At 33.9% G+C, this 26,981-nt stretch overlaps 1 non-coding gene and 1 pseudogene across 1 annotated transcript; both read left to right on the plus strand.

Moving 5' to 3' along the window:
• Positions 1-25,808, plus strand: LOC133193086 (receptor-type tyrosine-protein phosphatase epsilon-like; annotated as a pseudogene).
• Positions 4,155-4,227, plus strand: Trnat-ggu (transfer RNA threonine (anticodon GGU)). The gene has a single exon. It is a non-coding gene; the product is annotated as a tRNA-Thr (tRNA).
• Positions 25,809-26,981: the final 1,173 nt, after the last annotated feature.

Here is a 26,981-nt window from a genome sequence, read left to right on the forward strand (position 1 = left end):
ATGGGTATCCCCAGTGTTTATTAATGAATGATAAAGTCGGTATTTGCTACGGAATACCTCAAATATCTGTCCAATGGAGACGTAAAATAGGATGTGCAAATGGCACTTTGTACTATAGGTTCTGTAAAATTGCATCTTAATGCATTGAGTGGTGTAAGAGGACTTGCCGACTACCCCCATGTGTACAAAGAATGACAAAGTCCAGGTTTTGCTTTGGGGAATCTCAACTTTATGTCCGATCAAAACGTGAAATAAGAGATGCACAAAAAAAACACTATATAATGAAAATGTGAAAGTCTCCCTGAATTTTATTCAGAAGGTGCAGTTGCAGATAAAAGATGGGTGCCCCAATATTAAATACAGAATTGCGAAGTCCACGTTTTGTTATGTCTGTCCGATCGAAATTTAATATAGGATACACAGTTCTAATATGTTATATAAAGATTCATTGCATTCAGTGGTTTAGAGGAACTCCTTTTAAGAGGAGGCTTAAACCAGGTGTAATGAACGGATATTCCAATTACTGTATACCCCCACTCTGAATAGCCTAGTGAAATGTAAAATTAATTGGAATGGAATCATTTCTATAAAATTCAAGATCACACGTCGATTTAACTAAATAAAATTCTATGATATAAATTTAGTGTCTGTATTAGGAATAAATAACTATTATAAATTATATCTAGGGGGGTAATATAGAATCATAGTTTAATTTTAAAAAAGAGTCAAATATTCAGTGTAAACAAGATTTAATTTGGAAAATATTGAAACCTTTCACTAATATTAGTTTAAACTAAACAAATTTATTCAAAAAATCCTTAAAAATGATTTTGTTTAAGAAATAAAGATAAAAAAATTTATGGGAACCTCATCATTCAATTGAACTAAATCATATAACTTTGTTTAGATTCTCCCTGCTGTTTGTAAAAAGATTGAATGGATAACTTTAATTTTTTTTTAGACCAAGGAATGTTACAATGATTTTCCTCACTGTTCAGTTTCTTCTGCTTGTGATATACACCCAGGCTTACGGTAAATTTACGACATATTTTTGTTTTAAATTATAGGAAATTCGAACGACATCATATTAAAACATTATGAGGAAAAATTGTTAACAATGAACTGTACCCATCATTAAATATGAAAAAAAGATCTTCGTATACCAATCTTTGATATGAATTTTAAAACAAAAGTAATTCTTTTTCAAGATATCATATATTTCAAAATAATTTAATTCACTAATTTTACTTTAGAAAGAAACTTTACTTGGCGTATTCTTCCAAAGAATATTGAACTAGAATTGTCTAAAACTTTTGCGAACATTTTCACAGGACTAGTAAAATTGAAGGGATCAGTTCAGTCTTCATGCATTTGAAAAGCTTCTATACTGCCAATTTATTTTTAAGACCGACAAACGGCTGAATAACATATTTACATTCATTCCTTCGTATTCCCAGAAATTAAAAAAAAACGTAAAATTTCAGCCATTATCTAAAATGTGTATATTTTAATCATTCGTAAGAAAACTTAGCTTTTCGGAAACCTGCAAGGCAAGTGCACAGTTGGCCTGATAAAGGATATGACGTAGCATGGGGAGCAAGCAAGGCAGTGGGTGGACAATATTCAGATCGCTCAGCACCAGGGAACCAGTGTACAATATCAGAAGGAAAGACAACAGCTACACTGAGAGTAGATTTAGGGAGAATGTCCAGCATCAATCACATTAACATCTACTACAGAACTGATAATGCTCCTAGTAAATTTAGAGCCGTATCATTGTATCCCTAATTTACATTTGATTTCACGGTTCAGCATAGTGTATTACAGGGCCTATAAAGGAGTCTCAACTCCGGGATTATCTTTATTTTTAATTTTATTCTTATCTTAACAATACTTCATATAATTACTCTGGCTAAAATTATAAGTAAATGTAATCACAATACATTTCACATAGTTTTTTCACTGAAGAATCTTGTCACTATTGTTTTTTTAAACGGTTATCTCAAAATTGGAATAACAATTTCATGGTGATTTACGGAAAATATCTGCCTCGCGAAAAATTAGCACATATAACTTTTCGAAACACATTTTTATTTTCATTAACTGTAATACACTATGCTGAGATATTCAGGTAATGAGTAAAGTATACATGTTTATGAGAATAGCACAAAAAAATCCGTGATGTATAACTAATTGAAGACAAAAGTAATTGAATATAAAAATCATTTATTCTTTAGAATCAATTAAAAATGACATATATAAAATTTGGTTTTTTAGGTCCTGGTGCTTACTTCAATCGATTTGCTGGGTTTTTTCTTTATGTGTCAAATGACACATTTCAAGAAAATGGCAAGCTATGCTTTCATGAGATACAAACTGTGAATGGAACACCCTCAGAGAACAAAACAATGAACTGTCTTGTTCATGGGCGTTATGTCATATATTACAACGAGAGGAAGAGGAGTGTTACCTACCCTACATACTATTCTAAAAAAGCATTCAACGAAGTGTGTGAATTGCAAGTTTTTGGTGAGATTTAAAAAAAAAAAGCCCTCGATTCTTTTATTAATTTTGAAGACAAAAACAACCTTGCTATATTTTTAATTCTTATAATATATGTGATTAACTTGTGTATTAAGGATGCAATGATCCAAGAAAGTACGGAGTGAATTGTGATCAAGTATGTTTAGAAAAGTGTAAGGAGCGAAGGTGTTACACAACAGGAGACTGTCTGGGCTGTATACCGGGGTATCAAGGCCCTAAATGTAATAAGCGTAAGTACAATGTACGCTGTATACCGGGTATCCAGGCCCTCAATGTAATAGGCGTAAGTACACTGTATGCTGTATCCCGGGGTATCAAGGTCCTCAATGTAATAAGCGTAAGTACAATGTACGCTGTATACCGGGGTATCAAGGCCCTCAATGTAATAAGCGTAAGTCGATGTACGCTGTATACCGGGGCATCAAGGCCAATGTAATAAGCGTAAGTACAATTTACGCTGTATACCGGGGCATCAAGGCCCTGAATGTAATAAGCGTAAGTACAATGCACGCAGTATACCGGGATATCAAGGCCCTCAATGTAATAAGCGTAAGTACAATGTACGCTGTATACCGGGGTATCAAGGCCCTCAATGTAATAAGCGTAAGTACACTGTACGCTGTATACCGGGGCATCAAGGCCCTCAATGTAATAAGCGTAAGTACAATGTACGCTGTATACCGGGGTATCAAGGCCCTCAATGCAATAGGCGTAAGTACAATGTATGCTGTATACCGGGGAATCAAGGCCCTCAATGCAATAGGCGTAAGTACAATGTATGCTGTTTACCGGGGTATCAAGGACCTCAATGCAAAAGTGGTGAGTACACTGTATGCTGTATACCGGGGTGTCAAGGCCCTCAGTGCAATAGGCGTAGGTGCAATGTATGCTTTATACCGGGGTATCAAGGCCCTCAATGCAATAGGCGCAAGTACAATATACGCTGTATACCAGGGTATCAAAACTTTCAATATAATAGGCGTAAGTATAATGTATGTTATATATCGGAATATCAAAGCCCTAAATGTAATAGACCTAAGTACATGTAAATGTACGCTGTATTCAAGCGTATCAAAGCCCTTAATGCAATAGGCGTAAGTACAATATACGCAGTATACCGAGGTATGAAAGTCCTCAGCCCGATAGGTGTAAGTACGATGTTCTCTGTATACCAGGGTATCAAAATCCTCGATGCAATAGCCGTACGTGCTATGTGCGCTGTATAAAAGGGTATCAAAGCCCTCATTGTAATAGGCATAAGTACAATGTACGCTGTAAACCGGGGTATCAAAGTTTTCAGCGCAATAAGCGTAAATACAATGTGTCACCGGGTTCACAGGTGCGTGAAAGTCAGTCAATATATCGGGTCTCAATAGCTCAGTGGTTAGAGCGCTGGCACGGTACGCCAGAGGCCCTGGGTTCGAGTCCCGATTGAGACTTGATTTTTCACCACCTGTGACATTTGGCGCCCAATGTACAAATACCCACTATTCCCTTGGAACATGCCTTACAGCATTTCCTTAACTCCCACAATTCGAGGACGAATTTCTACAAAGAGGGGGAATATGTCACCGGGTTCAAAGGTGCGTGAAAGTCAGTCAATATATCGGGTCTCAATAGCTCAGTGGTTAGAGCGCTGGCACGGTACGCCAGAGGCCCTGGGTTCGAGTCCCGGTTGAGACTTGATTTTTCACCACCTGTGACACAATGTACACTATATACCGGGGTATCAAAACCATCAATGGAATAGTCGTAAGTACAATGTACGTTGTATACCGAGGTTTCAAAGTCCTCAATGCAATACTGTAGTTGTTAATACTATGTGCGTTTTTATCAGGTATTTACGGAAGCCGGTAGGTGCCAGGTAGAAAAATATTTTATCTGGCGGCCGCCAGATAAGTTTCTGGCGGCCGCCAAATAATTATCTGGCGGCCCCAAATAATTATCTGGCGGCCGCCACATAAATAACTGGCGGCCGCCAGAAACTTATCTGGCGGCCGCCATATAATTTTCTGGCGGCCGCCAGATAAAAAGATCTGGCGGCCGCCAGATAACTTATCTGGCGGCCGCCAGAAATTATCTGGCGGCCGCCAAATAATTATCTGGCGGCCGCCAGATAACTTTCTGGCGGCCGCCAGAAAAATATTTGGCGGCCGCCAGATAACTTTCTGGCGGCCGCCAGATAATTATTTGGCGGCCGCCAGATAATTTCTGGCGGCCGCCAAATAACTTTATGGCGGCCGCCAGATAAGTTATCTGGCGGCCGCCAGATCTTTTTATCTGGCGGCCGCCAGAAAATTATTTGGCGGCCGCCAGATAAGTTTCTGGCGGCCGCCAGTTATTTATGTGGCGGCCGCCAGATAATTATTTGGCGGCCGCCAAAAAGTTATCTGGCGGCCGCCAGATAAAATATTTTTTCTACCTGGCACCAACCGGCTTCCGTAGGTATTGAGGTACTAATGCATTTTATATTTCGAAGATTGATAATGGTATATTATAATATTCTATTTGTCCAAATAACTCAAATATATGTATCAAACTTTCTTCTTCCTGTTTCAGCATGTGATAAACAAAGGTACGGACTGGGGTGTTCCTTATCGTGTGGTAATTGTAGCAACGGAGAAACCTGTCATCATATCAACGGCACGTGTTTGAAGGGTTGTAATGAAGGGGCAAGGGGAGAAACGTGTCAAATGCGTAAGATAAACCAATTGCATTAGAAAGCTTTTCATAAAAAACCTAAGGTTGCATAGTAATGTAATAAGCGTAAGTACGATGTGAAGAAGCTTGTTAAAGTATAATAATTTAATCAAAATTTTTGGAAAATTATAAGAAATGTTTCATAAAACCTGATTTAATCTACGCTGAACGCACATTTTAATAGTGATAAGGAAAGGAATTATTTTTGCAAATAATTTCTTTTCTCCTCACTAAAATATTAACAGCAGTGAAGGAGAAACGTAGGAGAACTGTAAAACAATATATTCGAGAAGTGGTGTCAATCGATGGAGAAACTTAATAACTCCAAGGAAATTTTATAAAAATATTGAAATCACAAAGTTTAACCAAAATCAATGACATCAAAACGTACACTTTTTAACACTACATTCAACCATTTCCAACGATAAATGAAAGTCCAAGCTTTTAATATCATAGACAGATGTTTCTTTTTTTTTTTTTTAATTTACTACATGTAACCTTATCATGGTCATCTGCAAAATTATTTTGTAAAAAAAATTCTGATTGTATTCACACGCCCTCCGAAGTTGATATTAAAAAGATGCATGTGTTTCTGATTGACAATATCTATGTAGTTTTTGGAGATCAAGTCTTCCAACAATCTGGTCGGAACTCCCATAAGCGCCAAATCGCCCTGTATTAGCAGATTAATTTTTATATTCATATGAAGCAGAATTTATTCAAAAACTCCTACATGAAAAGAAGAAAACACTTCCTGTGACCTTCAACTCGACCGTAAACTAGAAGTATTGTGAGCACTGAGCTCTCTAATTTATAAATGATTCTCCCGCCTCCCCTATGTTAATGGTAAAAATTTGCTCTGGGAGACCCGAAATAAGTTTCAGATCAAAATGTAAAATAGGAGGTCACATTGGCTTAACTTTATATAATAAAAAATCTGTGAGAGTATCATTAAATTTTTATTCAGTGGCACATGTATAGGAGGATTTACGGGTAAGAGATGGGTACCCTTCAATGTTATAGAAAGAATGCGGTGCCCATGTTTTGCTATGGGAAACACTAAATATGTGTCCGATGAAAATGTAAAATAGGAGGCCTCAATGACATTATGTAGCAATGATTCTATAAAAGTCTCATTAAATTTCATTCAATGGTATAAGATGACTTGCGGATAAGCGATTGGTATCCCAAAGCGTAACAGATGGACGGACTACCCTATGACTATATACCCCCCTTTTCACGCGGGGGGTATAACGAGGTTCCTTGAATCTATGCAACCTATAGGGTTTTTTTTTTTTTTGCTCAAAAGTTCATGTAATCTTTTTTGTGAATCCTAAGGTAGGTTTTATGAGTAAGTTTGAGTAAATGTTTATCTGTTATACATGTAACCTGTATCATAAATAGGAGTTAGGGGAATACATAAATACAGTGTGTAATACACTTACTTGTTAATGTTCATGTATATATAGGAAAAATATGCGTATATTAAATAGTAGATTTCTGAGTAATCAAAGGTTTTATATCATAAATTCATGAATGTTATACGGTATAAGATGGGTGAAGAATTTTTACTTATTTTCATGTATATTGGTAAGATTTCTATAAACATAACAAAAATTACCGTAGAACTCGGTTATAATGACGTAACTGGGACCTCGTGTTTTGTCTCCTTATAACCGAGATTTTTTACATCTCTGTAAGGAACATGGTGAAAAGAATTCTAACGGATTGGTAAAAAGTTCCTCAAAACCGGTATTTCCTTATAAGCGAGTTCTTTTTAACTGAGTTTAACCGTTTTCATTTTTTCTTACATTTTCTTTCTTGAGAAAGTTTGTTTATCAAAATTATATTCAGCGTGCAGTCCTGGTTATTATGGTAAAGACTGTGTACAACAATGCAATGTTAACTGTGGAATGCCCAAGCGATGTGACAGGTTTACTGGGGAGTGTGAGGGGGGCTGTCAGGGCGGATGGAGAGGAACTCTGTGTGATAAACGTACGTATAAACGTAGTATTTTAATTTCTTGTCTATTATGACGTCATTTTAAGATTTCCAAGGTGACTGCGTCATTTTTGACAGTTTTCCGAGCATTTGAAATGCAAAAGTAGTGAGCAGAAGGAAAATGTCGACGTTCGATGACGCTTCGGCGCACCGGAATGCTGTTCAGTTTTGTGTAGATTTAGGAATGACGCCTGTACGGACTTTAAAACAATTAAAGATGACTGAGAAATATATGAACGTCTCCAGATCGTCAGTTTACAAATGGCATGGGCGATTTTTGAACGGAATTTCTGGCATTGAGTCCCGTGGTAGACCGAAACATACAAACAACTACTGGCTGCAGTAAAAACTACCGTCAATACAGAACATCGAAGAACCGTTCGGGAGATAGCAAGTTTGGTTGGGTGTGGTAAGAGCATAGTCCATACTACATATGTATATTGATTTAACACAAAACTTAAGTGTGTCCTACGTGTGTGCGAGATGGGTCCCTCGCTTGCTTACTGAGGATCAGAAGACATCTCGCGTTCGAGCATCAGTGCAATTCCTGGCTTCGGGCCACCAACGCTCAGTTTTTCTCAAATCTGAGATTTCTCAGAAAATTTGAGTTTTCTCCCCAAACTGTGCCACCAAACACATATTTTCTCAAACTCAGACTAGTCTTATGAGTTTTTTCTCATATCTGAGATTTTTTCTCAAGTCTGAGATTTTTCTCAAATATGCGTGCCACCAACGTTTTTTCCGACTCAGCTGAGAAAAAAATTCTGAGATTTCTCAGAAAATCTTGAGGTTGATGTATACCAGTCTCAAACAAAATCTCACAGAATTATTTTATGGTAAAATGATCGCAAATGTTACGACAGTGAACATTTTAATCCACGAATACACGAAATTAACATATACAAGCCCAGAAAGAATGTTACATGTAATTTCTCCCAAAACTTGATCATCCTGTGAGGAGGGGGTGTCTTTATTACACACGTGTAAATACTCTTATTATAATATTTTCCAGGCATGAAGTCAAGCACTTTAAACTTTACTAAAAGAAAAAAAATAATAATGATAACAAAGAAAGAATTAATTTACAGGAATATTCTAGAGACACTTTATACATATCATGTACATGTATATCTTCATTCATTCAGGAATTAATTCAATTAATTAAATCCATATTTTAGAGTGCTGTTTGTGCCGTGGCAAATTTATTACATGTAATTTGCAATATCCATGTATATCAGAAAAGGAAATATGACTAGATAAAATGTCAAACCTACCCAGCCCCTTCTTTGTTTTTTTTTCTCCGGTAGCTATATTTTACTTGACAATATACTTATTCGTGTAAATTATACGCAGATATTAAAAGAAATCTGTCTAAAATTCCATGAACAAAGATTTTGTTCTTTCGAAATAATATATAAATCACCATTTATTTCACTGATGATAGCAGTCTGTCTAATTTGGTGTAATTGAGAATTGGGATCGACTTTATATATAAATAATACTCACAATGCATTGTGCGTAAACTTCTATTCTTGACCGTTTATATTATTTATAAGAATAAACTTGACTTATGACCATTCTGAGGTACATGTATAAATCACAACAAAAACTGCATATATTCAACTGCACTCGGCCGAATGGAATTTTTTTAAACAAACAGTATTTTTTTGTGCAAGTAACATTTTAAATTTAAAAAAAAAAATATGGACCGTAGTTGTTACGTTAAAAATATTACATCATTAGGCAGTGAAACTTTTATTTACGATGTGGTATAAGGGATTAATCAATTTCTGATCACTTGATGAGCGTATGCGAGATTGACTTGGGTTTCAAGTGTAACGATGAATATTGGTCAAGTGGTGCTATATTCGTTGTTTATTATTATATATAGGCCCCATTTAAAAAGAAATGCAAAGACTTTCCGTAACATTTTCTCACAGGGGGTGACCTGAAATTCCCGACAATTAAAAATTCCTCTCAGATTTCCTTGATAAACAATCCTGTAACACGTTACCCGCTCCTGGATATATTCACTATATATCTTATCTATTCTCTTTAGAGAAGTGGACAGGCTTTCGCCTACATCCACTTCTCTTCGCAAGCCTTCATGTTTTGATTCTGGAAAACGTGTAAATCTCGAACCGGTGACGGTCTACACTTCAACTGACATTTCGTCTAAAATACGTCTGAATGTACGTAATAGACGTGTTATATTAACAATTCTAACATAAATACACACAATTGTCACAAGAAAACTGACCTTTAAGTATTGTTAATCCATTTTCACAAGTTCTCCATCCCGGATTTAAATTATGTGCAAGTAACTCTTGAAGTATTCAAAAATCTCTAATTCGGATAAAAATGGAAACTATTTTTACAAAATAATAATGAAACGAGAGAAATCGTTTACTCTGTTTAAACTAACGAGACAGTATTTCCTCAAGTTTCGTTCAAATTCTTTTGATCTTTGTTTAAATTTTTTTCATTTCTCGGGAAAGGTAGAGTTAATATCGTTTAAAAATAAAAGAAAATTTTTTTTTAGTATTGTCAGTGTGGAAATAATGAAGTATTTTTAAAGCTCAAATTTACATTTAAATTGTATTAAAATAGTAAAAATAAGTAAAGGTAATAAAGTTAATTTTGAATAATAAGCTAAATCAGAAGTGAATTGTCAAACACTTTTTTTGAACATTAAAATACGTCTTCGCCAATTTTTCCAAATTATCCGACTTAAAATTTTCAATTTTTTCTAATAAGCTGTGGTAGATAATCATTAGTTTAAATCCGGGATGGAGAACTTGTGAAAATGGATTAGCAATACTTAAAAGTCAGTTTTCTTGTGACAATTGTGTGTATTTATGTTAAAATTGATAATATAACACGTCTATTACGTATTCAGACGTATTTTAGACGAACTGTCAGTTGAAGTGTAGACCGTCACCGGTTCGAGATTTACACGTTTTCCAGAATCGAAACATGAAGGCTTGCGAAGAGAAGTGGATGTAGGCGAAAGCCTGTCCACTTCTCTAAAGAGAATATATCTTATCATACTTACGCACAATATTACGAAACACTCAAGAAATTTATTTCAGCATACATGTATGAGAATGTAGCTATTTATCGACTTTTTTTTAAATTTTTGGATCTGCTAGGGAAAAAAATCACTCAGGTTTATTCTAAATACAAAAAGTTCCTATAAATGAAATATTTTCGTTTCCTACGGAAAATTAAAAGTAAATTTATATATCTGACATTTTAAAACAAAAGAAAGAAAAATCGGTCTGCGAAATATAGTATTGATCCGCCTACCTACTTCTCGTAATCTTTCTACACGTACGTTACAATGGCCGAGATGACGCCTCGGTGTATGTTTGTGTGTTTTTATGTCGACAGACGAGCCAAGACTGCAAAGTTTGGATATGGTTTTGTGTTATTCTTCTGTAGGGATTTTTGTACGGGGATTCGGTGAACATTTATTGTCGCAAAGGTCTTAATGGAATCCTTTCCGTTGAATGACTCGAAACGGCAAATAAAAGACGAAGGAAGTTGAGAATGTGTATTTTCGCCATTATACACCAAAATATTGCATAAACAACTAACTGAAACGTAAATTCAATCATTGATTCAAAAACTCCGTGCAATATAGGAAAAAGGGTCGCATATAACAACGAGAATAAGTTTTTTTTTCTCAAATCTCAGCTTACGTGAGACGAATCTCAGAAATTGGTGGCACGGCGTTTTAGGAAAATCTCAGCTGAGGCAGATATCTAAGATTTGAGGTTGAGATTTGAGCTGAGATTTTTATATGTTGGTGGCCCCGAAGCCTGGACCGTTGTAGGGCCGATCCAACTTTTCTGAGCAGAATTATCACAACAGATGAAACATGGGTCCATTATTATGAACCTGAGAGTAAGCGTATGTCCATGGTTTGGAAGAATCAGGGCAGTTCGCCTCCGAAGAAATTAAGCAGCAGTTGTCAAGTCCATGGGAAAAGTGATGTGCATGGTCTTTATGGATTTTACCGGAGTTCTTTTAGTTCATATAGTGAAAAATGACTGCACAGTGAATGCAAATTACTACTGCAAGGTGAATTTTTTTTAGTATATGTTATTAGTTTTAAAATATCATATCTTATCTAATTTTTTTAAAATAATGATATATGTATATATACCGTGGTATTATTTTAGATATTACATTTTTAATTGTCTTAACGTATATACTTGAATTTTCAAATCATTATTAAAAACTGCTTATAAATATTTAATTACCTTATTCCTTTGGTACATGTTTTGGCACTGATATGTCAAAATTAAACATTTGTTAAAGGAAAATGCTTTAAATGATTTTTTTTTAATTTCAGGTAGTTCGCCGGGACTTGTCGCACGCTATACGCAAGAAGCGCTCACATCTTGTTTAGAATCTTGAAAATATTGTATTTCACCAAGATAATGCCCCAAGTCATCGGTCGGGAACGCACAGAATTTAAGCTGGACGTGTTAAGTTTTCAAAGAATAGAGCATCCTCCGTACTCACCGGATCTGGCCCCGTTGGATTTTACATACTTCCCAAAGCTTAAGGATCACTTGAGAGGTCATCGTTTTGAAAGTCGCGATGAATTAAAATATGAGATAAGAACATTCAACAAGAACTTAAATTCGCAGTGGTTTCAAGATGTTTTTAAACAAATGGATGTGCAGGCACCAGAAATGCATTGAATACGGGGGAGATTATTTTGAGAAAGTGTAGAAAGTCCATGAAGTGCGAACAGAAACTTTGACGTTATTACATGTAACCATGCGCCGTGCGGCGATACATTGTATAACATGAAATGGCATATTTTTTTTTTATTTGACCATATACCTATTTGAAATTCGCTATGAATATTGAGGAAATATATACTAAAGTATAATGAAAATTTCAGAATGCTGTTTATTTTTTAATCTAGACAACTTGTCCACGATTTTACCGGACAACCCTCGTATATTTACGAAGAATATGAAAAGTATGCTGCGTCTGGCGCTTTATATATTAATGCTTATATTTATAAATGCAACAATTATATAAATATTATGAAACAATATGTATAAGGAATCACTGTCCAGTTTGTTAGGTAAGGCAGGAACATTACTGATAGATGGTAACATGGAATAATTTGCATATAGAGCGATTCCTTATATTTATATGGAAATAAAAATGTGAATATATAAAAATGCTGTCAAAGGAAGCATTCAATGTTATTTTCCATAGCCCCCTCCCCCTGAACTGACGTAAGACACAGTGGATAGCTCGAGAAATTGACATGCAGATTAGGTACTCGACCTTTCACTTTGCGAAATCTACATTCAGTTGTAAATACCGAGTATTAAAACACTACACTTTCAAAGAGTTATGTCAGAAAAAACAGTTGAAAATTTAAACAAACTAAGAGTTAAAGTGAGACCCATCCCTAACAAATGAATTCTTTGTTATTCTTATCCTTAGAATGTGTATTTTATACAAACGAAGTGAGCTAGAATAAAACTGTCCAAAACGTTTTCAATTTTTAAGCATGTGATGGCAGAATGTACGGTAACAACTGCAATCAAACTTGTGGACATTGCCTAAATAACACTCAGTGCTATCATATCAACGGTGAATGTTTAGACGGATGTTCTGCTGGATACGAAGGACAACTCTGTATAAACAGTAAGGAATCATCTTCTTCTGTTACGTGGCATTTTCGTTGAGTTTGAGATACTCTTCAACAATATTATAGTGTTCATTGAAATACTAAAATATAGTAAATGTCCCTATTCTATAGAATGTAATGAAGTGAACTGGGGTATTAAGTGTAAAATGAACTGCAGCACAGGGTGTGTCAACCAAACGTGTCACCATGTGTCAGGAGACTGTTACAGGTTTAAACAGGTAAGCCTATGACACATGTATAGAAAGAATTTTCAAGAGGTAAGCATAATTCCTTAAAATAATATATCAAAACTTTCAGCCTATGAAGACACCTTTGGATTCCTTTTCATCGCTGCCTGTCATTGTCGGTGTCGTCGTTTTTATCGTTGTTCTCGTCATTTGTGTCATTTCAGCTACCCTACTTAGACGGTAAGATGAAAGAAAAAGAAGAAAATATCAAAAGAAAAACACAGTAAATGTTAAATAATGAATTTTGAAAATATGTCTGACAATGTACGGGGAAACATAAATATACAGAGGATATTCAATGTTTGGTACACTGTAGTTGGATATGGAATTTATTTTACGAGTGGGACAGGATTTTTTTATATTTTCAAAAGGCCGAAATACGAGTGAAAATAAAAAAAAATTCTGTCTCACGAGTGAAAAAACTCTAATCCGACTGCAAAACTTGAATTTTTCTGTTTATTACATTTCTTTGATTTTCCCTTTGCCTCTGTGTTTTCGTAACACAGTGTCATAGACTGTGAACTCAACGTTGAGCGGTCGAGACATCATAGCTTAGTAATTGTGAGATAGAAGACATTGTAACATGGATTTTAGCAACATATTTGAAAGAAATTGGCAGTTTTAGTCTCTCTCAAGACGGTTTAGTTACTATATCTTATGACAGGCCAGAATTTTTTTTTTTACTTACTTTGATATCCTTTCAAACTGTGAGAGAATATCACTTTGGTATCCTTTCATACTGTGAGAGAATATCACTTTTATTCAAAAATAAATCACAATATTTCACTATTAATAATGTTTTAAACTTTCATTCTCAAACTACCTTTAATTACTTTTATTTATATCTAGTTCAAGTTTGATATTTTGTTCAGGGACCAGTCAACCAAACAATTGTAAAGGATTGTTTTTTCTCATCTGCAGGAACTATACACTGACCTTATATGTACAAAATATTTTTTATTGTAGAGCGTGTGCATTGGAGAAAGGTAATCGGGGACAAATCAAGAAGAAAAATGAAAGAGACAGAGGTACTGAATATAACATATTGAGTTAAAAATACATTTAAAGTTGCATAATTTAATGGGAAAGAAGACTGCAAAATATAAATATCGGAAAAAACAAAGGTCGTATCCGCAGCATCGTTGTTATCGCTTATGACAAGGTCAAGCTACTTTAATTTTTAGCGTAAAAATTGTAAACAAAATTGAATTAGGGCATGCGAAGGTGGGAATATATTCTGAAAATCTTTTTAAAGACTGTTTCAAAATCCATTGTATACGGACATTCATTTCGTTGGACTTGAGACCGTGGTAAGTTTTTAAACTTTTCTGCGCACGCGTACAATGAGAAAGAGGAAGGGAAGCAATATGTTCGTCTTGGGGCAGAAGAAAAATCATTCATTTTTTCATAAAGTAGATATTGTAAGTTCTGAAACTTAAATTTTTCTGAAAGAATATACTTTCAAGAATTGAACAAAATTTGCGTTTGTCATACAAATTTTTTTTTTTTTTTTTTTTTTTTTTTGGTCAATTTCCCCTTTTTGTGTCACGGTGTTGCTTTACTGTATATTTCATCCGTATATATTATCATTATTTCATCCTTGAATTTTATTAAGATTATCAAAATGGAGATCAATAAGATTACACAAGCAAGCGGAACACTTATCCGGTGCAAGACTTAACTACAGCATGCGATTTTTCAAATATTGGATGGCTGTCACGGTAGCTCCAATCTACCGACTGAGCTACCGCAATCTAATTAAAACGAGATGTTCCGAATCCGCTACCCCTTCTCAAACATCTAACAACATCCCATTCGAGGTCACGTCAGAGAGACCTTTCGGTTATGAATAAACATAAAAATTTTGGCCAATCAGATTCAAGCTTCTGTATACGATTCTAAAATTAGTTCCACGGCTACCTAACATGTTCAGTAGACTGTCTTACATGTACGTTGAATTGAACTAAATTAGGTATAAATTGAACGTATAGTCCGCCAATCTGGCATTCTTACCTGAACAACGCAAACGAAAATGCAAAAACTAGGCATACACGTCTATATATTCTGCACGTCACATTCATATATAGCACGGTCTTTACCACGCATATTTTGTTTATACGAAACCCCGTGGGCGTTTAGTTTTGGCGGTAGAGCGCTCCCTTCGTGATCGGAAGGTCGTGTGTTCGAATCACGACCGCGACTGACCTAAAGTCGATAAAAAATAGGTAGCAACTTTTCCTTCGCCAAGCACTTTGGCACCTTGAAGTGAAACTTGCGGGTCTTTCGGATGAGACGTTAAAAACCGAGGCCCAGTGTCACGGTAGACGTTGGCACGTTAAAAAACCCTTACTGCTCAATGGCCCTGAGTGACGAGTAAAGGTCTAAATTTGAAGCCCTTCACCGGTATATGGTGACGTCTCTATCTGAGTGAAATATTCTCGAACGGGACGTAAAACAACATACAAAAAAAAATCAATCAATCAAATATGGGATGGATATGGTAATAGTAGTTAATATTTTTCACTGTATTTCCGTTCTCAATCAACTTTGCAGTTCTGTATCAAGAATGAGGCTATACAGTCCAATGGCAATCTTGTGTCTGAACAACTGTAAAAACTTTTCACTTATCTCTGTTTCTTATTGTTTCCCCTTTAACGCTTCAAATGGGTGTCTGAAAAAATTGTGCAGAACATAAGTTTCTTTGAATTTAGCCTTAGACTTTTAAGCACTTGCATGGTTGGTCTAACAAATTCACTAAATCAATACTGAATAAGCGAATGGCATTTTTAGATGGACTTATCAGTGTTGGAAAGACACCTAGATGTATCAATCTTTTTTTGTTTTGACATTTGACCAGTGTTTCCGAACAATAATTGAATAAAACAGAACATGCACTTAATTTAATTTCAATGTTTAATTATATTAGGAATGACTCTAATTCTTGGCCAAATTATTCGAGTATAACCTGGTTTGGGTCAGTTTACGCTTTATAATCCGCGAAGCGGATTATAAAACAGCGTAAACTGACCCAAACCAGGTTATACTCGAATAATTTGGCCAAGAATTAGAGTCATTCCTTATAATTTAATTCTAAAATCATTAAACAACTGTGGGTGTAAAATTTCGTTGCTTTTTATTAGTTCAAATTTGCCGCTCAATTAAACAACCCTAGTAACGGAAGTGATGGGAAGCAAGGGGAGGTAAAAACTGATACATAGTCCTAGGAGCCATGTTTTTTGTTTGCATGTGGTAAGATCCGAGTTACTGTTTGAAGCTAAAGGTATATTTATTAAATCTGGAATTTTCCATGAATCCCGATGACTGGAAATGAGAGCATTGCATGGATACAGACGATTCAGCTGGTTGTCAGGGGGGTGTGTCCCCATACCAAACCAGGTTATACAGAAATAATTTGTGTTCCTTTTTGGATATTAACCAATCAGAGGCTAGAATACAAACAAAATTAAATTATATAATATTAAGGTGAAACAATATAAAACTGTCTTTACCTAAAGCGCTGAATGTTCAATTTTGGTTATTAAGAATTTATTTACGAGCATATTGGTGATTATCAATAGGAGCATTACGTTTTACAAGTTTGCTGGGATTGTCAAAAACAAATCTTAATATTGAACGTAGCAAGTCGGAAAATAGTCTATGTTTTTCGATTAAGATACAACACCGACAGCGATAAAAGATTTCAACAATTTTGTTGAGGATATGGAGGGAAATTCACAATCTGCACAAAAGACTAGCAACGTTGAGGGGGACGATGATATTGACAACGATGAAAAAATACACGAAGAAAATCCATACGGAGATCTGTATGTAAATGGAGAGAATCCCAGATATAAATGTTGAGGAATTAGAATGTACTATTGAGGACAAACGGAAAAATGAAGATGATGGCTTCAAAAGAGAGTATGCGGTAAGAAAAAGAACGACGTTTAGTTAGTGAGGATTGTGCAATAGATTTACCTTATAGTAACTTAAAGTTCCAAAAACATTTAAATGCATTATGTATTGATTTAAATCAATTCATTTAAAAATTAGGACATGCCTTACGGTGAGAGATATCCTTGCAACGCTGGAAAACAACCAGATAACATACCTAAAAACAGATACAAGACGACCTTTCCTTGTACGTTATGTCTTCAAATACTGATGTTGAAATAATAAGTAATAAGTGTATACATAATCCAGACAGTCGTATTTTTTTTCAATAAACTTGCAAAATAATTTTAAAAATGAATACTTTCAGACGATCATTCCAGAATCAAGATATTGAATAGTCAGTCGAACTACATCAACGCTAATTTTATTGACGTGAGTTCTTATAAGATAACCCTCAAAAAGAATATTATTCTTGGTGCTATTAAATCATATATAAGGAAATCAGATTCTTAAAAACATAATGGGTTCCTCTGAAGCCGTTTTTTCTATTGAGAAGAAATGCTGAAAACGAAAAGCCCAAAAAAGTCTTTTTAAAGAGAAAAAAAAAATATAATCTGAAAATTGTAACTTCTTAAAGACACTATTACATTATACTTAACGCTTCAGTAACCTCTTTATCAAATAATTCAGAATACTTTCTAGATCGTTACAGATTAAAAGTAGTTTGTTATTCATCTAGGACTTTCTGTCATAAAATATTTTGGTTTTTTTTTTGTTTTTTTATTTTCAGGGTATTGATAAAATAAATGCATATATTGCTGCTCAAGGTATAGATTTCTTTCTGTTCATTGATTCATTTATTATCTTTGTATAAACACATAATACATAAAATCAAATAAATATCAGGGTTCTTCAAAAAATACGTAGATTCTTTTCATAACTTTTTATTTCATATCATTTCATAATAAAATTATATAGACATATTTGAACAAAACATCGAAATCATATGAATAAAAAATTCAAATATATCTATATCATGATTAGATACTGTAGAATTACATGTTTTCTTATGGTTTAAATTTACCCTATATCTTCCCCGGAAATTTGTCCCAATATACTTAAAGTTCATTTAGGACATAAGCGGCAATGTAAGAAATCCGTGTTATTTTCTACCCGCGGATTAAATAGAAATTGGCATTTTGCATAATTATGATTCCGTGAAAAAAAAGTATACTTACAGTATTTCAAAATTATTTTAAATTCAAGACTGCAAAATTCGGTTAGGGAGCATTGTCAAACTTGATTAATTCGCCAGTTATCTTTTAATGTCCATAGTCATATCTCAAATAAATGGCGCTTGAAGAAAATAAAATTTAAACGTTCAAATATACAGTAGTACTGTTACATTAAATCAGATGCCAAATTCGAAAGTGAATGTATTGCTTCGTTGAAAACAAATCAATTTCAGTAGACAGTTAGACCAAATTGAGAAAGCAATCAAATATGACTTCTAAGGACGTCAAGGAGCAGCGAGTACAAATATCATGTTGTATTCCATCGGAAGACATCTAAAATAAACTCTGAAAATACTGTAGAAACCAGGAAATATATCTTAAGTGAGCTTGGCATTTGTATTTAAATGGCAAAGACAGTTTTTGATTTTAGAGACTGAATCATGCAAAGGACAGTCTGAGAGTAAACAGATTATGGATTAAAGCAAGAGGCCAAAGGGCAACATCGCTCAAGCATTTTGGCTGGGAAAAGTAGAAATCTGTCCAGTATTGAAAGTTTGAATATTAAAGTGGTTCGGAGGGGGTGTTATGATTTGAACAAACTTATATCTACACCACCTAAAGATTTTTTCGAATTAATGTGACTAATAATTGCTTTGCTGTTCTTAAGAAGAAATATTTACGATTTTCCCTATGTATTCCTATGTAAAACTTTGATCGCCCACTGTGGCCCTCTTAACCCCAGGGGAGTGGGCGGAGGGTCATGATTTGAACAAACTGGAATCTACACCACCTAAAGATTCTTTTGAGCTAATATGACTGATAATGGCTTTGCTGTTCTTAAAAAGAAATTTTTATTGCTATATCCTTTATATTCCTTTGTACAGGTATAACTATGATCCCCTGTTATGGCCCCTCTATACTCCTGGGGGGTTTGATTTGAATAAATTTGAATCTTCATTACCTGTTGATTTATTTAATTATTATGACCAACCACGGCTTTGGTGTTCTTGAGAAGAAGATTTCAAGATTTTTCCTATGTATTCCTTTGTAAAACATTTAACACCCACTGTGGCTCTACCCTACCCCGAAGGTCATGATTTGAACAAACCTGATTCTACACTACCTGAGGATGCTTCCATATACGTACTGCCAATCATGACTTTGCTGTTCTTGAGAAGATTTTTAAAGATTTTCCCTATGTATTCCTTTGTAAAACTTTGACTGCCCACTGTTGCTCCAGCCTACCCCCGGGGGGCATTATTTGAACAAATTTGAATATACACTTCCTGAGGATACTTCCGTATAAAAATGACCAATCATGGCTTTGCTCTACTTGAGAAGAAGAGTTTTAAAGATCTTTCCAATGTATTCCTATGTAAAAATCTGATCGCCCATTGTGGCCCCACCCTACCCTCAGGGGTCACGATTTGAACAAACTTGAATCTACATTACCTAATAATGCTTCCACATAAGTTTCATATTTTATTCATATCTAGCACAGTGGTTCTTGAGAAGATAATTTTTAAATGATGCAGTCAATTTTTACGAATTCGTAATTACCTCCCCTTGGAAGAAGACCTGAACCTTCATTTGAATAAACTTGAATCCCCTATATCAAAGGATACTTTGTGGCAAATTCAGTTGAAATTAGCCCAGTGGTTCTTGAGAAGAAGATGAAAACTGTGAAAAGTTTAAAACGACGACGACAGAACACGACAAATTTCGATCAGAAAAGCCTATTTGAGCCTTCTGCTCAGGTGAGCTAAAAATGTGAAAAGAGGTAGAAACGTCAAGGAAAGTGAAGCGCGCTTCACTGTTAAGGAACTTTTTATAGCAGAGTTACACGGTAAAGAATTTGAAAAACTGACAAACTAACTTATGATACTCGAGCAATTCTTAACTAGCTAAAAGTGTCAAGTGTTATGTAAACAGTTTTAATGAATGAGTAAGGGCTACAAACCGTGTGAGAAAAATAGAGGGAGAATATTTTTGAGTAACTTTCATTTCATTGTTTATGACGTTACAGTATTGTTAAAAGTGCTCCATGGTGGGAAAGTATGTTCTTTTTAAGATTAAGTAACATGAGTTCCGCTTGACGAAATGAAATGAAACGTCATATATCGATGAAAGACATGTATGTACATAAGAAAATGTGTTGATCTTAAATTTTTGAATATGCTTTGAAGAGGAGGACGTTATATACGTACTTCTTGGATGACATTCATGCATTTGTGATTTTACTAAAACATATTAATTCTGTACTAAGGACCTCTTCAGAATACTGTTACAGACTTTTGGACAATGATATGGCAAGAAAACGTCAACCAAATAGTTATGGTTACCAACCTCAAAGAGGGAAACAAAGTAATTAAATCTTAACTTTACAAGTCACAGGAAATTGCATTTTGGGGATGATGTGATTTGTCACATACCAGGACAAAATGATAGCTAATTTTATAATGTTTCTTCTTTTAAGAAATTAATTGATAACCGTGTAAAACGGTTATACTTCTATTGCAGTCAAATCCAAAATCAGCTTTTTTTTGTTTTCTACTCCTGCCAGGATATGTAATTTTATATTCAGCAGAGTTTTTTTTTCCAATGTCTACTCTTATTCTATTAATCGTTTACTCACTAGATAAAATGCTTTAAGTACTGGCCTGATTTACATCAATCCAGTACTTTTGATGTAATTTCATTACGTGCGGAGGAAGAGAAAATCTATGCCTATTACAATATCAGAAAATTCAGAGTTACCAATCAAGTGGTAAGTTAATAACATTTATTTTCAATACTTTTGATTTTTTCAATGAAATATAAATTTCATCAGAGATATGTTCTCCCCCTCAGTGTTGGAACTTAATTCATACAACAAGCTGCCCCTAACACTGAAAGGTTTCATACTAATGTTCCGGTATTATTGAGTTTTTTACACTTTGAATAAAAATGGATCTGACACTTTGATAAATGCAAGTTATTATTTCTGGAAGGATTTTTTTAAAAATGTAAAGCACATTTTAAAAAAAAAGATATCCCCCCCCCCTCAAAAAAAAAAAATTGTTCTTTCTTAGGGGTCAGAACTTTACAATTTTGCTTCAGCAAATTGTATTCGTAAATTGCAAAGTGTATTGAAAGTCATATTTACAGGAAATAAATACTATGTCGTATTATCACTTAACACCAATACAAATTTCTTAAGTACATGTATTATCCTTTCTCATAATGCATATCACCCATAGAATTGAAATTGTAGAATATTCAATATTCTTTTTTACGTTTATTTAACCATCAGCAAAAGAAATCTCGCATGGTGACACAGTACCACTACACCGCCTGGCCGGATCACGGCACACCGGATCCGCTCTGTCTTGTAGTTTTCCATGATCACGTGAAAAGGTCAAAAGAAACCCAAAATGGAGGCCCAACATTAGTACACTGCAGGTCAAATGAACAAAGTTATTTGTAAATACAGCGAACGTTTGCTCTTGATGAAAACGAAGATGTAATTTTTTGTTGAAATATATCAATGAAAGGTATACAGGGTTTCTATAACTGTCCCCCCTTTTAAATTTTTTTTTTAACTAAGTAGCACAGCAAAACTGGACTTTTATGCCATATCCAATATTCTTTGAAATAAATTGTCAACATTATTTATGTATTAACATGGTATTCTTCGTTTTATATCTAAATCATATATTTTCTGATATTTCAGTGCTGGAATTGGTCGAACGGGCACATATATCGCTATTGACGCTTTATACAAGGCTGGCAAAACAAACAGGAAAATCAACATCGCGGAATACGTCAAGAAAATGAGGGAAAACAGAATGAACATGGTTCAGACTTATGTGAGTTAACAATTAATTAGTTAATTAAAATTATATTCACATGTACAGTTAATGAATTTACATAAATCACTATTCAAACACTTCAATTATGATAAAAAAAAATGTTCTAAAAATTATTTAACAAAGTTGTTCAATTTACACGATTCTTTCATGCAGCATGCTTACGGATAATAATTAAATAAAATACATATATCAAATGCACTTATGAAATTAAATAAGCTAAAATCTCAATCAGGTAAACAGAGAGTTATGACGAGTATTCTATGGTATGGATTGATATTTTTTCAATATATTAGGAGCAGTACATGACTATTTTCCTGGCACTTGACTCCATGTTTAAGGCGCCAATATGCTTATACACCAAACCAGAATTTTTAAGGAGAGCAGAGTTAATGATACGGGATAAACCAGCAAATGAGAGTGTACTACGAAAGGAGTTTCAGGTAACTTGAACACAAACTCACAGGACTGGGAAAGAAAAAAATAATCATAATGGAAAAATCTGATGGAAAATACTTGAAACTATATTTTGGCATATTGAACGAAACAAATCTATTTTTTTTTATTTTTATCAGTGTCAAAAAATGCCCAGTACATACGTATCACAGTTGCAAAATAAACTATAATGAAAAACATTGACATTTAGAATCTTCTAAAAGTGCGGCTCTCGTATACAGAAGTCGATTACAAGGTCGCTTTACAAAGTGGATATAGCAAATCATCTGTTCTTCCACGTAAGTAGCTTAAATTGAATGTTTTCCCCTAAAAGAATGTCACTGCACTAATCATAGAGGGAACAAATTTCCCTCTGATCGGTTCTAACACCATATCTGCTATCTGTTCAACTTTTGACACAAGTGATTTTTATCCATTGAAAAATAAGCTGCGTTCCTACCACAAAGGCTCTTTGTCGTTTATGCCCTGTGACTGAGAATAACTTCGTACCAAGGATTAGCTGCAGATTTGTAGCTCGCTTTTCTTAAAAATTGGGATGGACGAACAGATTCCTGTCGGGTTTTTTTTCGAAGAGCAACGGTTCTGCAGCTAACTAAGGATAAATTCATATAAAATTCAGAATTTTCCATTTGTACAGTAAAGTATGGTAACATTAAGATGACAGTTCCATTTAGAATAATATTGTATGCTTATGAGTAATTTATACATATGTAATTGAATCGTATAATTTGTCTCTTTCGCTAATCAGTAATCATGTGTATTCATTGATGAAATTTACGTGTATTGTACATCCTTGATATTGCCTACGTAAAGTGAAAGGGGAAGCAGAAGAAAAAATATCAATTTGTTAGAAAATGCAGGTTTTCCTTTCCTTTTCCACAGTTGACAAATACAGTGTTTTCCTGTCTTCAAGTGTGCCAAAGCGTGGAAATTACATCAACGCGGTTACACTTCCTGTATGTAAAATTTTATTTTCAATCAAGGTTCTTTAGTGATAATCCGTTAAAAAGAAAATTAAAGTTTCTTGTTATTGACAATGATATAACATATTTCATTCCATATTGTAAAAAAAAAGAATCATTAAAAATGTTTTTAAAAAGTCTCTTGGACATGATATTTTCCTCCTTTTAACTGAAAAATATTTATATTCAATAAAGAAAGTGTAAATAAATTAGGATATACATATAACATATTGTAACCGATATTTCATTGTACACGAATTCCGTAGGGAAGTTTTTATTTCAAATGACAAATGTTTTCAAAACTCTACATTAACCTGGGAAAGAATTTCGTAATTTAAATTGCTGAGAACTTTAGTGAAAACTTCTTTTGCTGAATCAATACAAATGCTTTTCTTTACTTAAAAGCAAAGATATTCGTGTCTCAATTATGTATTTGTAGTCTTACATCAATCCCAACGCGTTCATTGTGACACATTATCCCTCATCAGAGGATGCTGTAGACTTCCTACGCCTGCTCACTGATCACGAATCTGATTTGTTGATTTGCATGGATCCTCTCAACGATATTAAGTCAGTAAGTAAATGAATCATCGTTGAGATTGTGTTTAAAATTGTTTTAACAAACATAAAATGTTATTTTCGAATTTACCTGTTTACCTCATTCCATTTTCTTCATTTTGACAGATTAAAACATGGCTACCAGTCACCAATAATTCGAAAACTGTGTTTCCTTTTACTGTACAATGTGGGCATCAACAGATTACTGATATTAAATGTACCACAATCAATATTACACAGATTGGGGTAGGTGCTCAGAGCATTGATGGGCTATGTTAATAAAATGTGGATTCAAATCGATTCGATGTCAAGATATTGAAAATGATATTTATATAATGATACCAAATCCATTGCCCTTCACAATAATACTAAACTTAATGTAAACTTTTCAGGCGAACCAAGGATCTTCAGTATCGATTGTGGAGCCAACAGGAAGCTTTAATAAATCACAGTCTTCCCAGGCTTCAGAACAGATGTTACGTTTGGTTACCTTTGCACTGCAGAGTGACACAGAGGGTCCGATTACGATTGTCAGCAGGTGATTTATTGATAGTAGGACTTCTATGTATCGATATTCATAACGTTTAGTCTCAGCATTTAGACAAATAAATTAAATTATGTTATATATATAGAATTTAAAATTTTCAAAAAAAAATTACGAATAAACCATTATTATATTTATAGAATTCTGTAATATATAAACTTAATATTGGTCTTAAATTCAAAGAAGTAAACAGGGTAGGGATCCTTATTTGGACAACTTCACCGTGACAATAACGGTTTTGATGATACAAAGTTGATATAATGTACATAGTTAATCAATGGAGAAAGAAAATTTATTTTTTTTAAGAGAAAAAAATTATTTTTTTTTAAGAGAAATAAAAAAAAATGTCACAGAAAATACCTATCATTTGTATTTTAAAAAAACGGTTCCTGAAGGGGAACATTACAAACGTCTATACAATTTTGTACTTCTCTTCATGAAAAATGTATATAGATGGACACAGAACACGAGGAAAACAAATTATTTCCGAAAGAAAGAATCTTGAAATGTTGAGTATTATCTTAGGGAAAGTGCTTATCCTTTGATTAACTAAATAAGCTGCGGCATCGGAATGTTAAAGATAACAAAAAATCTTGTTTGATTATCAGTGACGGCGCAGGCCAATGTGGAGTGTTTTGTTCTGTATATAACGTACTGCAGCAGTTGTCTGTAGACGGGGAGGTGGACATTTTCTCTACTGTCCGTCAGTTACACATACGAAGACCAGAAATCTGCTCTTCCATGGTAATTTTTCATCATAATAATAAAAAAAAAACAAGAGACATCATTTTATTTTTTTTTTATTTATAATGTTAATTCAGAGTTTCTTTAAAGAGCTGCATAAAGAAATGCAAATAAAAAAATTAAATATCTATTCTTTTATCTTCGTGAGGAGAAAAATACTGATTTCTGAATATCAACTTTCATTGAAATATTTTTTCCTAATGTCATTTGACGTATCAACTGCCAGTGTACGAAATTAGAGAAAAATTAAAGCCCTCAAATCATTTTTTCATTCTTACTATGAATGTGGTGGCGTCATTTTTATATTGTTTTTAAGGATGAGTACAGAATGATATACGATGTTTTGTTGGATTACATCCGGGGAAAAGAGGACTCATCTGAGGAAAATGTGTACTACAACCAATAAAAAGCATTCTCTTGAAAAACGAACTTTAGAACTATGAATACATGTATTTTATCTGATTTATTTTATACGAATGAAAACTACTGTATGTGTACTTAAAAAACCGGGCTTCATATTTTAGCGGCCTTGGTGCAGACAACGATGTGCTAATTCATGAATACCGCTAAGAAATCATTAATTTTATAAATACAACATATGGCAAGGACATGTATAGCGCTAATTCATGATTTCGCCAACAACTCCATCCCAGTGATTCCGCTAAATTTTGAATACGCCAATTTAATATGTACATGTACAGTATACCCCTTCTTATGTGAACAGTCATTTGTATCTTCCTAATTAAGACAACCATGATTTTACTCTTATTCATACAAATTACCCCTTGTTCCAACAAGAGAAACATGTGTGCATGTTCTTAATCTCAATTACGTAATGTTTAATGTTACATTAAAATATATGTTACGATTTTCAAGATGAGACAAATTAATGATTTCAAGTTTCAGTTTTAATGAAGACATAGAACTTGGTATTATGGTGCATAGAATTAAAACATAATTGTCTAATATTACTTCTTATGTCAGAGATATTTGTGGAAAACTATTAAATATAAATAATTTCTGTGAAACGGGAAATGATCCATGATTTTGAAATATTATAACCAGTTTCTCTAGAGTGATTAGTAGATATCCTGAGATGTCTCATAGCTTTTTTCAGTGGTTATCATGGAAATCAAATATCTCTTCGTATACAACACATTCTTGTCTGCATTGTATTCATTGCGTTTTCTTCAAGGAAGAGAGTGGTATGAACATATTTTTTTTTCACACCATTAGACACTGCAGATCCAATTCCACTATGATTTATTTCGATATTGCAAAAACAAATTTCAATTACAAAATTACATTTGAATAAATATTTTTCTAGGATAAAAAAATCCATATTTTTTAGTTTTTAAAAACGTTACTGTTTATTCCCCAATATAAATTAAAATCAATAAATGAAGCTAATTACACATCGAAATGACTGAGCATGATTTTTGTTTATTGCAAGTTAAGATTCTACGACGAAAGTCCAATATAAATATAGTTTACATTTCTAATTTGTAAGTAAGATATCTGGGGTATACTATAGTAAACATCTGTGGTCTCTATTGTTTAACTCCAGCTCAGCAATAAT

Source organism: Saccostrea echinata, unplaced genomic scaffold (assembly GCF_033153115.1).
Source record: "Saccostrea echinata isolate AGI-Se365-2 ecotype Australia unplaced genomic scaffold, CSIRO_AGI_Sech_v1 ptg000027l, whole genome shotgun sequence".
NCBI lineage: Eukaryota > Metazoa > Mollusca > Bivalvia > Ostreida > Ostreidae > Saccostrea > Saccostrea echinata.